This window comes from Bos taurus, chromosome 5 (assembly GCF_002263795.3).
Source record: "Bos taurus isolate L1 Dominette 01449 registration number 42190680 breed Hereford chromosome 5, ARS-UCD2.0, whole genome shotgun sequence".
NCBI classification, from domain to species: domain Eukaryota; kingdom Metazoa; phylum Chordata; class Mammalia; order Artiodactyla; family Bovidae; genus Bos; species Bos taurus.
Window position 1 is genome coordinate 97,408,196 of NC_037332.1, and position 14,280 is coordinate 97,422,475.

General features: G+C 39.1%; 1 protein-coding gene across 5 annotated transcripts in view; it reads right to left on the minus strand.

The window, feature by feature from the left end:
* Window positions 1-14,280, minus strand: part of BORCS5 (BLOC-1 related complex subunit 5) — a 97,419-nt gene that overhangs the window by 65,102 nt on the left and 18,037 nt on the right. The window contains exon 2 of one of the 5 annotated variants that reach the window (XM_059886721.1): window positions 1-14,013. This exon is cut by the window's left edge and continues 27,034 nt beyond it. The gene's annotated coding sequence lies outside the window, so the exon portion shown is untranslated. 5 annotated transcript variants of the gene reach the window in all.

Sequence of the window (14,280 nt, forward strand, 5' to 3'; positions counted from 1 at the left end):
TGTCTCCACTCCAGGTCCCAAAAAGCAGCAGACTCAGGCCCACTTTGCTCACACTACCCATCCACCCAGGAATTCCTCCCACCCCACTCCCCCGCCCAACAAAGCCAACACATCCCACCACAATCCTGCCTGTTCCCATAGGCGCAGCTCAATTAATAACTCCTCTGCATGCCTGTTTCCTAGCACCATTGCCTGCCTCGTCCAAAAGTGTGATCAAAAGAACTGGGTCTTTGGATTATGATAGACCTAAGTTTCGATCTCTGTGGAAAATTGATCAAGTTGTCTACTTTCTCTTTCTCATAGCTCAACTTTTTTACCTACAAAATGAGGATGACATTAATGCTTCTTTCATAAGACTGTTTCGCAGATTAAAAAAAAAACCCAAAACATTCTGCATGGAGACCAACTAGTGTAGCTGCGTACATGGTACAAGCACCCCACAAATGGTAGGTATTATAACATCACACTATACCATATGAGCAACTATGCTTGTCCGATTCTAGGCTCTAAGTCAATAACTGTGCTTTGATTTTTCTACTGCATTGTTAAACTATCCAGGAGCAAAACCATCACATCCAATTGCATCTCACTTATTTAGTAATTTCGACTCCCTAGAGAGCCAAGAAAACAAGGAAAAACAAATAAAATGGCTTACAGGTTGCCCAGTTGTTATAAATACCCCACATTAATGCCTATGTTTTTTATTAACAGGAAGCCCTTCAGATGGCCCCTGAGGGCCTATTGATTTTTATTTTGGTTTCCAAGCTGACAGTAGCAATTAGGAGGTGGCTGCTATTTATCAGCAAAGGAGATAACAGAAAAAGTATAAAAAGTAAACATACACACCTGATCTGTACAAAACAGTAAACAAAATCAAGTCTAGCAACCAAAGCTTCTGTTCTAACTCAGGTATTTAGCATATATTGTCTCAGAGATAAAGTATCTCAGAGATAAATTTCTTTCTGTTAAAAAATACAGAAACATACAAAATTAAAATGATGGTTGTCTAATGATCACAAATATTAAAAAGTTAAAGGAATGTTTTGCATGACTAAAGCAATTATTTGTCAAGTCCCTGATAGGTACCAAGTAAATATAACACATAAGCCATGCTGCTTACATAGATTAATCCTCCTAAATGGGGCTCAGAGATGTTAAGTGCCTTTCCCAAGATCACATGGCATGTGTGACATTTTCCATCCCTGAGCTAACTCCAAAGTCAGCGTTCTTCTTCCATCATGCCACACTGCCCCTCCATGCCCTTGTGAATTGTAAGAAGTGACCCTAAGTTATGCGAGAAGATCCTTTCAGTTCCACTTATACAAACCTAGAAATGGAGAGTTCATGACTTCGTGAGACAGCTTAGTGGTTATGAGCACAGGGTTTCAAGACCAGCCAAATCTAGGTTATGAACAGCTGTTTCACTACTTTTTAGCTGCACAATACTGAACAAACCAGTTTCACTGAACAGGTTTCCTTATCTATAAAATGGTACTAAAATGTACTCATATGACAAGGTTGCTGTGAGGATTAAATGTGAGAGGCTGCATGAAAAGTGCTTAGCTCACGGCCTGATATACTGCAACTGTTTAATAAAGAAAGTCCTTTACATCAAACCAAAATCCACCTCCCAATCACTTCTCCCCTTTGACCTCAGTTCTGATCACTGGGACTTCAAAAAGATCTAATGACACATCTGCTCAGCAGCCATTTAGTATTAAAAGAGAGAGTAGGGATTTCCCTGGCAGTTTTGTGCCTGCTCCTCATGTAGGGGGTACAGGTTTGACCCCTGGTCAGGGAACTAAGATCCCACAAGCCGCACCGTGCAGCCTAAAAAAATAAAACACCATAGCAACTATACTTCAATTAAAAAAAAAAGTTAAGTCATTTAAAAAATTAATTTTTAAAAAATATTAGAAGAGATGTATTCCCCTAATTCATTTCTTTTCCAACCTAAAAACTCATATCTGCTTCAAGACTTCTTTACATGACAAGGTTTCCAAACAACGCCCTTCTGGGTGTTTATTCAGGATATACCTTAGCTTATAAACACACACCTTAAATGCAACACCCAGAACACTCTCGCAGGTACAGTACTCAGCCGGAAACTATCACTTCCACGTCCGCATCTTGCTCTTGCTAGGAAGCCCACTGAACTGCCGTTGGGCCAGTTCTCCCACACCCTGTCCTTATGCGACTGACTGTTTTCCATCTAAATGCAGGACTTGACATTTATTGCTTTTAAATGTCATTGTGGTTTCAGCCCATCTTTCAAGTCTGCTGAGATCATTTTGAACCCTGGATCCCTGGGTCTGTCCTCCATCATGTTAGATATTCCTTCTAACATTTTATCATCTGCAAGTGTGATTAATACGCTTCTACCTCTTTAAGGGTAGGTGACAAATCTTTACTGAGTTATACAGTATGCCCAGAGTCCTCTGATAGGAGCTAAATAACTGATACAATGTTGAATAAGAAAGAAAGTCAGAACCTTGTGGCATCTTATTTGTAATCTTCTTGTGCACTTATCTTGAAAATGTTTAGTCTGCAAAAGACAAGGCTGATAAAGGCACAATAGTCCATATTTTCAAAGGCAGCGAGCTCTGCAGGTACAAAGAGTTCGCATCGGATAGAATCTTACAGTGACCCAAATTTTGGATTCACCTTCCCTCTTTGAATTGCCCCACCTTCCTTCATCCCTCCACGTTTTAGTGAAAATACATTTTTCTATGTCTAAGCTTCCAGCAACTCTTCTGTGCTAAAGAATTATAGATGAGGCTACAGTCCATAGGGTTGCAAAGAGTTGGACACGACTGAAGCAACTTAGCACGCACACACTCGAAAAGACCCTGATGCTGGGAAAGACTGAGACCAGGAGAAGAGGGCAACATAGAATGAGGTGGTTGGATGGCATCACCGACTCAATGGACCTGAGTTTGAGCAAACTCCAGGAGACAGTGAAGGACAGGGAAGCCTAGTATCCTGCAGTCCATGGAGTCACAAAGAGTGGGACACGACTTAGTAACTAAACAACAACAAAAACCTCTTAGAATCTTCATGTCGAGCCTAGGAGTTCAGATCTGAATCTGGCTGTCAGTATGGAGCAACCCAATCCTTTAAGCAGGAATCATGTAACTTGAGCTAGGTTTAAAAAAGACTCTCGCAGGAGGTGTGCGTAATTAATTAGAAAGAATTTAAAATGCTCATTTAAAATGGATTTGTTTGAATGGGCCTAGGGGAAAATATCTGGCTAGGGATAGTTAGTGGCTCAGATGGTACACAATATGCCTGCAATACAGGAGACACAGCTTTCATCCCTGGGTCAGGATGATCCCCTGGAGAAGGGAATGGCAACCCACTCCAGTATTCTTGCCTGGAGAATCCCATGGACAGAGGAGCCTGGTGCACTACTGTCCATGGGGTCACGAAAAGTCGGACATGACTGACTGACTAACACAACAAAAACATACTTCTTCTGTTGTTTTTAATTTTTTAAATTAATTTATTTATTTGGCTGAGCCGAGTCTTAGTTGCCGTACATGGGATCTTTGTCTCCACTGTGGCATGCAGACTCTCAGTGTCATGTGCCGCAAGTAAAAGATGGCAAATGCTGCAGCTCAGATGTCACATGCTGCAACTAACATACCTTCTCTTTGAACCTGTAACATGTGTCTCAGCAACCTGTGTCCCGTCCCCGTGTTGGAAAGAGTAAGTCATTGAGTGTTTTCAAAACAAAAGGAGGGATCAAACAAAGCCAAAATAAAGAGGACCCAGATCTGCAGCTTCTTGCCAGGATTTGCTGTAAGTCGGAGGAGGGCTGGCTTCAACTTGCTAGAAGAATAGCTTAGTTGTCTAACCAAAGGGAGTTAGGCTCATATCTGGGAACTTTTTTTTTTTTCATTTCCATCTCACACTTCTGATGTGTGGGACTGCCTTGATATTGTGTTTCCATCTCTTCCAGTACATTGGCAGGAAATGGAAAGAACAGCAGAAAGATAAAGCCCATCTGGCCACAATGTTAATGTTAGTCTTCCTCTCTGGTCCTTGGACCAGACTTCCAAATGATGCATACCTTCTCTTATATGTGCCACTCATGACTCCGGTTTCCCTTCCATAATTACTCACACCTTGCCTATTTTCCCTTACTGCACTACTGTGGAACAGTGTCACAGTGGTTTTACTAATACCCTTATCTACTACTGCTCAACAACCACATCCAAAGAAAACAGTAGATGTCATGATGAAACATTTTAACTTCTTTAGTGACAGATATATTTCTTTTGCTTTTGAATATTAACTATCCCTGGCTAGCAGTTACTCTTTGTTGATTTCATGTAATCTAAATTAGTGGCAGCCATTGACACTACTAGCCTATTCAGGTTTGGGGCGAGTCTTAAAATAGGGTTTTTTTCTCCCCTCAATGGTACATACAATTCTTATCTCTCTGGTGACTCTCACTATGTGTTTGGAAAGCATGGTCCTCAATATGGTTTAAAGTCTCAGGAAAAACACCTCAACAATTTAAATGAGTACTGTAATTATATACATACGGTTACACATAGGATATCATAATGAATTCTGCATCAGTGACATATATAATAAAACACAGTGCTAAGAATGAGACTCAATAAATTTTACAATATTGAACATCACCTCTCACTAATTACATGTAACATGGCAGTCTCTTTATCCCAAAGAACACTAAATAGAAATTAAAAAACAACAAAAAAAAATATATATATCCTTAACAGATGGCAAGAGTTCTGTGTCTGTTGACTGTAATATGGCTTGAGCTCTTCTCTGGCTCTCTGATGTGGGTCCCATTCTGTTAAGATTCTTCAATGACCTGAATAAGCTCCTGCAAAGTCTGTTAATCGTGGAGATCCAAAAACAGCCTCAAGAAGTTAGAGACACAGCTACATCTGACACTGAACTATGGATGCGTGTAAAGTCTTTCACTGAAGGCTCAAATGATTAGCTGGAGAAATACAGAAAGAGGGAGGTATGGCTTCATATTAGCACATTTGAAAGAGGCCTTAAGATTTTAGATGATTCAGTGCGACTCCACTGCAAGAGGCTGCCACAAGGGCAACTTCAAACTTGGGCTGTCTTAAAAGACATACAGTATGCAAAGCAGGCAGTAGGCTGGCCCTCACCACTCTATTCAGTGCTGGGGGTCACACTCGAAAAGGGAAAACGGATGTTTGAGTTTCAGTTCAGAGGGCTGGAAGAGGCAGTGCCATTTTATACAAGGAACTGAAACTGTTTTGTCTAGAGAAGAGCCTGGTCTATAATTTTTAAACGAGCACGTACGACTTTTATGGTCAGATTAAAAGACATTTCCACTTTGGGTTAAAAAATATGTAAACAATGCCCTGTGTTAAAGAGGATATTATGAAACTAACATGTCCAGGCCCTGCTGGTTTTACTATAAATTGGCTTATTAAATCTTTGGAAAACAATCCTGCCATGCGTTGTGACAGATGTGAAACTGCTGTTATAGTGGCTTCACACACAAAACATGGTAGATTCATAGGATGGAATATTGATCAGCAACAAAAAAGGAACAAACTACTGACATAACCATATGAATGAATCTCAGAAGCATTATTATTAAGTGAAAGAAAAAAAAAAATCCCCGACTCAGGGATTTTCCTGGCGGCCCAATGGCTAAGGCTCCACGCTCCCAGTGCCAGGGGCCTGGGTTTGATCCCTGGTCAGGGAGCTAGATCCTACATCGTGCATCTAAGAGTTTGCGTGCCGCTACTGAAGATCCCACATGGTGGTGGTTTAGTCGCTAATCTGGACGAATTTTGCAACTCTATGGACTGTAGACCACCAGGCTCCTCTGTCCATGGGATTCTTCAGGCAAGAAAACTAGAGTAGACTGCCACTTCCTTCTTCAGGGGATTTTCCTGACCCAGAGATCAAACCTATGTCTCCTGCATCGCAGGCAGATTCTTTACCCACTGAGCCACCAGGGAAGCCCTTAAGATTCGGTGCAGCCAATTAAAAAAAAAAAGCAGCAGCAGCCAGACTCGAAAGGCTGCATATCGTATAATTCCATTTAAACAATATTCTAGAAAAGGCAAAACTACAGGGGTAGAACCACTATGGTAGTCAGGTGAAGAGTAAAACTGACTGCAAAGCAATACGGGAGGAGTCTGGGAGAACGATAAAGCTGCTTCATATCTTGACTGTTTGGGTGGCTATACAACTGTATAGATACGTCAGCACACTCAGAACTGTATTTTAACATCAGTAAATTTTACCAAATTTAAATTATATCTTAATTGAAAGAAAAAGGGGGAAAAAAAGAGAAAATCTTGAAGGCAGCCAGTAAAAAGAAATACACTACAGAGAGAAGAACAATAAAAATTGTCTTTTAAAAATTAAGAAAAAAGACTTGTTCAGATCAACAAAAACATTGGTAAATTTTACCAAATTTAAATTATATCTTAATTGAAAGAACAAGGGGGGAAAAAAGAAAATCTTGAAGGCAGCCAGTAAAAAGAAATACACTACAGAGAGAAGAACAATAAAAATTGTCTTTTAAAAATTAAGAAAAAAGACTTGTTCAGATCAACAAAAACATCAGTAAATTTTACCAAATTTAAATTGTATCTTAATTGAAAGAAAAAGGGGGGAAAAAAGAGAAAATCTTGAAGGCAGCCAGTAAAAAATACACTACAGAGAGAACAATAAAAATTGTCTTTTAAAAATTAAGAAAAAAGACTTGTTCAGACCAACAAAAACATATTTCCAACAGATCCATACTATGAGAAACGCTAAGGGGGAAGTTCTTCAGGCAAAAGTAATGTGATATCAAACAGAAACTTAGATCAATACAAAGAAATACAGTTCTCCAGAAATGGCTGAAATGAAGGTAATATGAACTACCTTTTCTCTTATTTTCAATAGCTCTCAATAATGATCATCTAAAGCAGGGGGTCAATAAACTATGTTATAAGGGCCAAATCGCACCCTCTTCCTGTTTTTGTAAGTAAAGTTATATTGGAACACAGTAACACCCATTCCTTTATGTATTGTCTATGGCTGCTTTCATGACAGAGTTGGGTAGCTGAGACAAAGACCAGATGGCCTACAGTGCCTGAAATACCTACTATCAGGCCCTTTATACAAAAGTTTGCCACACTTGGTCTAAAACAAAAATAGCAATGTATTATGGGTTTACAGCATATGTCAAAGAAAAACGTTTAACAACAATAGCACAAAATGTGAAGAGGAAACTTAAGTATAAATACCTTCCTGTGATAAAAACTCTACACTTTGTGTGAAGCAGTGATTAATTAAAGACGTGCATTATAAACCCAAAGGCAACCACACAAAAAGCTTTTAAGATTTTAATGATATGCCAACATCGGAGATAAAAACTGGGTCATAACAAGATGTGATTAACGCTAAAGTAGAGAGGAAAAGAGGGGGAAAGGATCAAAGAATAAGTTAGTAAATAGAAAACAGAAAGGTGAAGAGTTTAATCCAATCATGCTGAAGTTGTATCAAATATAAGAAGGTTAAAGATATTATTTAAAAGACAGAGATTTTTCAACATGAGTAAGAAAGCAAAGTTCTTTTCAACATGAATAAGAAAGCAATAAGAAATTTAAGAACAGAGTTAGATTAAGAGCAAATGAATGGGCTAGGCATGATTTCTTACTATAGTTAAGTGAGGTGATCAACAAGTCCTCTCCATAAAAAGCAACTACAAAGCTGGACAAATTTTTAAAAAACAATCACTTTGAAGCTTGAGAAATCAACCAAAGGCGTACAATAATCTGAGAAGCATTTATGCCTAAAAACAGAAGAACGTGGACAAGAACAGTGGGAATCTGTGGCATTCTAACCTGGAGCTTCTCCTATCCCTCCTGCCTCAGTTGAAGCAGATGTTGTGCCAGAATGGGGCAGGTTGAGAATAAGCAATTATTCTGTTGCAGGAGAAAGAGGTTCACTTGATTTGGAGCAGCGGGTAATACCCATGCCCAGTGACGGTGTCAGCAGAACTCATGATCTCAGAGACGGGCACGTGGGAAGGGCTAAAAGCTCTACCAGCCCAAGGTAATGGTCATGATGGCACATGTGTTCAGCTGCTCAGCTGTGTCTTAGTCTTTGAGACCCCATGGACTGTAGCCCTCCAGGCTCCTCTATCCATGGGATTTCCCAGGCAAGAATACTGGAGCAGGTTGCCGTTTCCTTCTCCAGGGGATCTTCTTATCCCAGGGATCAAGCCCACATCTCTCGCATCTCCTGCAGTGGCAAGCGGATTCTTTACCATTGATACACCTGGGAAGCCCTGTGGTCATGACTGGGGCAAGTTTATTCCTGGCTAAGGCTGCATGCATTTATAGCAAAGATCCAAGAGGGTCTCAGCTCAGTTCACTCAGTCATGTCTGACTCTTTGCGACCCCATGAACCACAGCATGCCAGGCTTCCCTGTCCATCATCAACTCCCAGAGTCCACCCAAACCCATGTCCATTGAGTTGGTGATGCCATCCAACCATCACATCCTCTGTCATCCCCTTGTCCTCCTGCCCTCAGTATTTTCCAGCATCAGGGTCTTTTCAAATGAGTCAGCTCTTCACATCAGGTGGGCAAAGTATTGGAGTTTCAGCTTCAACATCAGTTCTTCCAATGAAAACCCAGGACTGATTTCCTTTAGGATGGACTGGTTGGATCTCCTTGCAGTCCAAGGGACTCTCAAAGAGTCTCCTCCAACACCACAGTTCAAAAGCATCAATTCTTCGGCGCTCAGCTTTCTTCACAGTCCAACTCTCACATCAGTACATGACCACTGGAAAAACCATAGCCTTGACTAGACGGACCTTTGTTGGCAAAGTAATGTCTCTGCTTTTGAATATGCTATCTAGGTTGGTCATAACTTTCCTTCCAAGGAGTAAGTGTCTTTTAATTTCATGGCTGCAATCACCATCTGCAGTGATTTTTGGAGCCCAGAAAAATAAAGTCAAGAGGGTCTAACCAGTCACAAACTCTTGGCTGAAAGTGAGGCTGTATGTATGCCAAGAGGACAGGTGAAAGGACCCAATGGTATGCAAAAGATGGGAGAGTCTTGAAAATGACTTGAACTTTGAATGTGCTCCTTACCCACACTTCACGGCAAATAGATGGGGAAACTGGAAACGGTGGCTGACTTTGTTTTTTGGGGTTGACTTTATTTTGGGGGGTTGTCGCAAACAGATACAACTGAGTGACTGAACTTACCCACACAGAGATCCATTAACAGATGACAGAAACCTTACTGGATCAAGGTGGCTGAATATAATCTCTCTAATCACTGGCTGACTAGCAAGCCATGGAAACATAAGGACAATCCCTGGGAAAGCAGACTTAAAAACAAGTTTAAAAAGAAGCAGAGACATCAGTGGCTACACATCCCAGGGAAGAGAGATTTTACAGGTTTAGCAAACATATTACGAAACAGAGAAACAGTGAACAAAGAAAAACTAATAATATGATATGTTAATTAGCTTGAATGTGGTGATTATTTCATAGTGAATATGTATACCTAATTAAATTATATACTTCAAATATACACAATATTTGTTAGATATTCCTCAATTTAAAAAACAAAACAAAAATCTTGAGATCAGAACCCAGAGCTGCTTAAATATCTCATCAAAAATGTCTAGTTCTCACAAAAAAAATTATTAAGACACAAGAAACAGCAAAGTGTGACTCACACTCAAGAAAAGGAGAAGCTGATAGGAAACGTTTGAGTATCACAGACACTGGATACAGCAGACAAATATTTCAAAGAAGTTACTACAAATAAGTTCACAGAACGAAAGGAAATTAAGGGGGAGAGTAGGGCAGCAATGAATATACAAATAGAGATCTCCCATAAGGAGATAGAGATCCTGGAGTTGAAAAGTACAATAGCTGAAATAAAAAATTTTCCTAGACTAGTTCAACAGTAGTTTCGAGATGGCAGGAGAAAGTGTCAGTGAAACTGAAAGCAGAAATTATCCAATCTTAGTGACCAACCTAGATAGCATTTTGAGCATTACTTTACTAGCGTGTGAGATGAATGCAATTGTGTGGTAGTTTGAGCATTCTTTGGCATTGACCTTTCCTTGGGAATTGAAATGAAAACTGACCTTTTCCAGTCCTGTGGCCACTGCTGAGTTTTCCGAATTTGCTGGCATATTGAGTGCAGCACTTTCACAGCATCATCTTTTAGGATCTGAAATAGCTCAACTGGAATTCCATCACCTCCACTAGCTTTGTTCGTAGTGATGCTTCCTAAAGCCCACTTGACTTCACATTCCAGGATGTCTGGCTCTAGGTGAGCGAAAACACCATCGTGATTATCTGGGTCGTGAAGATTTTTTTTGTACAGTTCTTTTGTGTATTCTTGCCACCTCTTCTTAATGTCTTCTGCTTTTGTTAGCTCCATACCATTTCTGTCCTTTATTGAGCTCATCTTTGCATGAAATATTCCCTTGGTATCTCTAATTTTCTTGAAGAGATCTCTAGTCTTTCCCATTCTGTTGTTTTCCTCCGTTTCTTTGCACTGATCACCGAGGAAGGCTTTCTTATCTCTCCTTGCTATTTTTGGAACTCTGCATTCAAATGGGTGTATCTTTCCTTTTCTCCTTTGCTTTTGGCTTCTCTTCTTTTCACAGCTATTTGTAAGGTCTCCTTAGACAGCCATTTTGCTTTTTTGCATTACTTTTTCTTGGGGATGGTCTTGATCCCTGTCTCCTGTACAATGTCACAAACCTCCGTCCATAGTTCTTTAGGCACTCTGTCTATCAGATCTAACCCCTTGAATCTATTTCTCACTTCAACTGTATAATCATAAGGGATTTGATTTAGGTCATACCTGAATGGTCTAGTGGTTTTCCCTACTTTTTTCACTTTAAGTCTGAATTTGGCAATAAGGAGTTCATGCTCTGAGCCACAGTCAGCTCCTGGTCTTGTTTTTGCTGACTCTATCAAGCTTCTCCATCTTTGGCTGCAAAGAATATAATCAATCAGATTTCGGTATTGATGATCTGGTGATGTTCATGCACAGAGTCTTTTCTTGTATTGTTGGAAGAGGGTGTTTGCTCTGACCAGTGAGTTCTCTTGGCAAAACTCTATTAGCCTCTGCCCTGCTTCATTCTGTACTCCAAAGCCAAATTTGTCTGTTACCCCAGGTGTTTCTTGACTTCCTACTTTTGCATTCCAGGGTAGGAATTCTCTTCAGGGTTTTAAAAAAAGTGACAACAATTGGTGACTTGAAGTCACCAGAAGAAATGAGGAACACCAAAAATAGTAAATGTGTGGGTTAATATAAAAGATTCTATATATATATGTTTTTACTCATTTATTCTAATGTCCTTGAAAGATGTTAGTATTTTAAAAGTAGTAAATTTGACAGTGCATTTTGATGTTTGTGATATATATTAAAATATATTTATGTTTTTAACATGTTATATCGTAGATAGATATTATATATAATCACACAAAGGAGAATTAAGAATGGAGCTATACTGGAGCAAAGCTTATATATTTTACCAGAATTAATTTAGTATTAATCTGAAGCAGAGTCTGATAAATTAAGATGCACCACTAAGGAAACAACTCCAAGAAATATACAGTTTAAAAAACATTAACAGGAAGTTAAAATAGTACAGTAAAAAAAAATACATATTTTACAGGAAAGGAGGCAATCAAGGAGGAAATAAAGGGACAAAATTGACAAGAAGAGAATATATGGAGAAGAAATGCAAAAAGGCAAATCAATGTCCAAAAGGGAGAGTGTGTCAGACTGGATAAAACACAAGATCCAACTACATGTTTTCTATGAGAGACACCCTAGATTAAAAGACACAAGCTGAAAGTGAAAGGATGAAAAGAAGATACACACTGTACAGAGGACTTAATGGAGAATGGCTACATTAAAACCAGATGAAACAGACTTCAAGGCAAAAAGTATTAACAGGGAAAAAGAACATCTCATAATGATAAAGTGACTACATTAGTAAGATATAATTATAACTCTATTTCACACCTGAAAATGCAGCAAGAAAACAGGAAAACAACAGAGAAAATCAGTAATATATGACTTACTTCACTTTAGAGATCAACAAAACCGATAAAACTGTAGCCAGAATGACCAAGGAAAAGGGAAAAACAACTCAAATGATCAAAATCGGCAATGTAAGAGGAACATCACTACTGACCTTATAGAAATTTAGAGGATTAAAAGGGATTATGAAAAACTTTATGCCAATAAATTAGATAAGTGACAAATTTCTAGAAAGACAAAAAGTACTAAAGCTGACTCAAGAAGAAATAGAAATCTGAACAGATCTATACCAAGTAAAGAAAATCTCAGGCCTAGGGGCTTCACTGTGAACTACATCAAATATTTAAAGATAAAATAAAACCAATCCTTCATAAACTCTTACAGAGAAGGAAGGAGGAAGTACTTCCCAACTGATTTCAAGAATCCAGTGTTCCCTCATAGCAAAGGAATCACAAGAGGAAGAAAAAAACTAGAAACTAATCCCTTATTTATGCTAGGCCCCTAAACTCTGATGTCCAGATATATCCATGTAGATTTTCCTCTTATCTTAAATATCTAGAGCACAGAAGCACAAATATTTGAAAGTATGCTTTTTTGATAATTTAAATTTTTTCCCCAAGGTTATAAGTATAGAGGTGGCCAAAAAGTTTGATTGGACTTTTCCACAACATCTTATGGAAAAACCAGAACAAACTCTGTGGCCAACCCAATAATAGATAAGATTCCTACACTGATTTATTGCACCCAACAGCTCTACAAACACGAGATGTTCGTCCACTGTTGTTCTGGGCCCACAGAGAACCTGAGTAAAGATGATGAAAACACATAACAAAGGCTCATAGGCAGAATGCTATAAGAAATCGCTTTTTATTGAAAAGCAACAAAGGGACTGATGGCAAATCCCTGGGAAGTCTCATTAGATTACTGTGAACATTCTGCAAAGGGGCACTGAGGGCATTAAACTGCAGTCTGAAGAGCCAAAATTCAAGTGACCTTAAAGGCCAAGACATTGAACAATTTTATGTATTAGCTACAATATGTCTACAGGGGTTAAAATGGACTTAGGGTCTTCAAAAGCTCTACTTCCCTGTCTTCAAGGGAACTCACTCTTGACTTAAGCCATCCTAGTAGAAGTTCATCCTAAAAATTCTACAAGGTAGGAGACTGTAATACTTCCAATATCTGAACTCTCAGTAGAACACCTAGTTCAAACATGGAATTGCAATCTTTAGTAAGCCATCATTATGTTTTTAAACTTTAAATATTTAAAATACCCTTAGGAAAGTTGTATAGATTCCTATCTGCCCTTTAGAGCTTCCTCTAATGTTAACATAGTACATAACCATAGTACAGTGATCAAAACAGGAAATTAACATCAGTACAATACAATCAACTAAACTACACACCTTACTCACATTCCCATTTTTTTTTTTTGCTAGTGTCCTTTTCTGTTCTGGGATCCAATTCAGGACCCCACATTACTAGGTCTCCTTAGTTTCCTCCAGTTCAGTTCAGTTCAGTTGCTCAGTCGTGTCTGACTCTGCGATCCCATGGACTGCAGCACGCTAGGCCTCCCTGTCCATTACCAGCTCCCAGAGTTTACCCAAACTCATGTCCATTGAGTCGGTGATGCCATCCAACCATCTCATTCTCTGTTGTCCACTTATCCTCCTGCCCTCTATCTTTCCCAGCTTCAGGGTCTTTTCAAATGAGTCAGCTCTTCGCATCAGGTGGCCAAAGTACTGGAGTTTCAGCTTCAACATCAGTCCTTCCAATGAACACCTAGGACTGATCTCCTTCAGGATGGACTGATTGGATCTCCTTGCAGTCCAAGGGACTCTCAAGAGTCTTCTCCAACACCATAGTTCAAAAGCATCAATTCTCCGGTGCTCAGCTTTATCAGTTTCCTCCAATCTATGACAATTCTCCAGTCACTCCTGTCCTTCATGACTTTTGACTTCTATGAAGAACAGTAGTCAGTTACTTTATGGAGTGTCCCTAACATTTTTTTCTTGTTTAATAATACTATTAACAAGAATCTTTTATTGAGGGTTTACTAAATATCAGGCACAATGCTAAGCCCTCTATCATCTTTCTAAATAAGTGTTTTTAACAGACTTAACAGCAGAAGCATTTTAAAAATCAAAGAGTAATCACCTTTAACTCACCTTTCTTCAAGCACTAGTGTTCTGTAAATTACAAAGCATAACCAAACAGATTATTATTC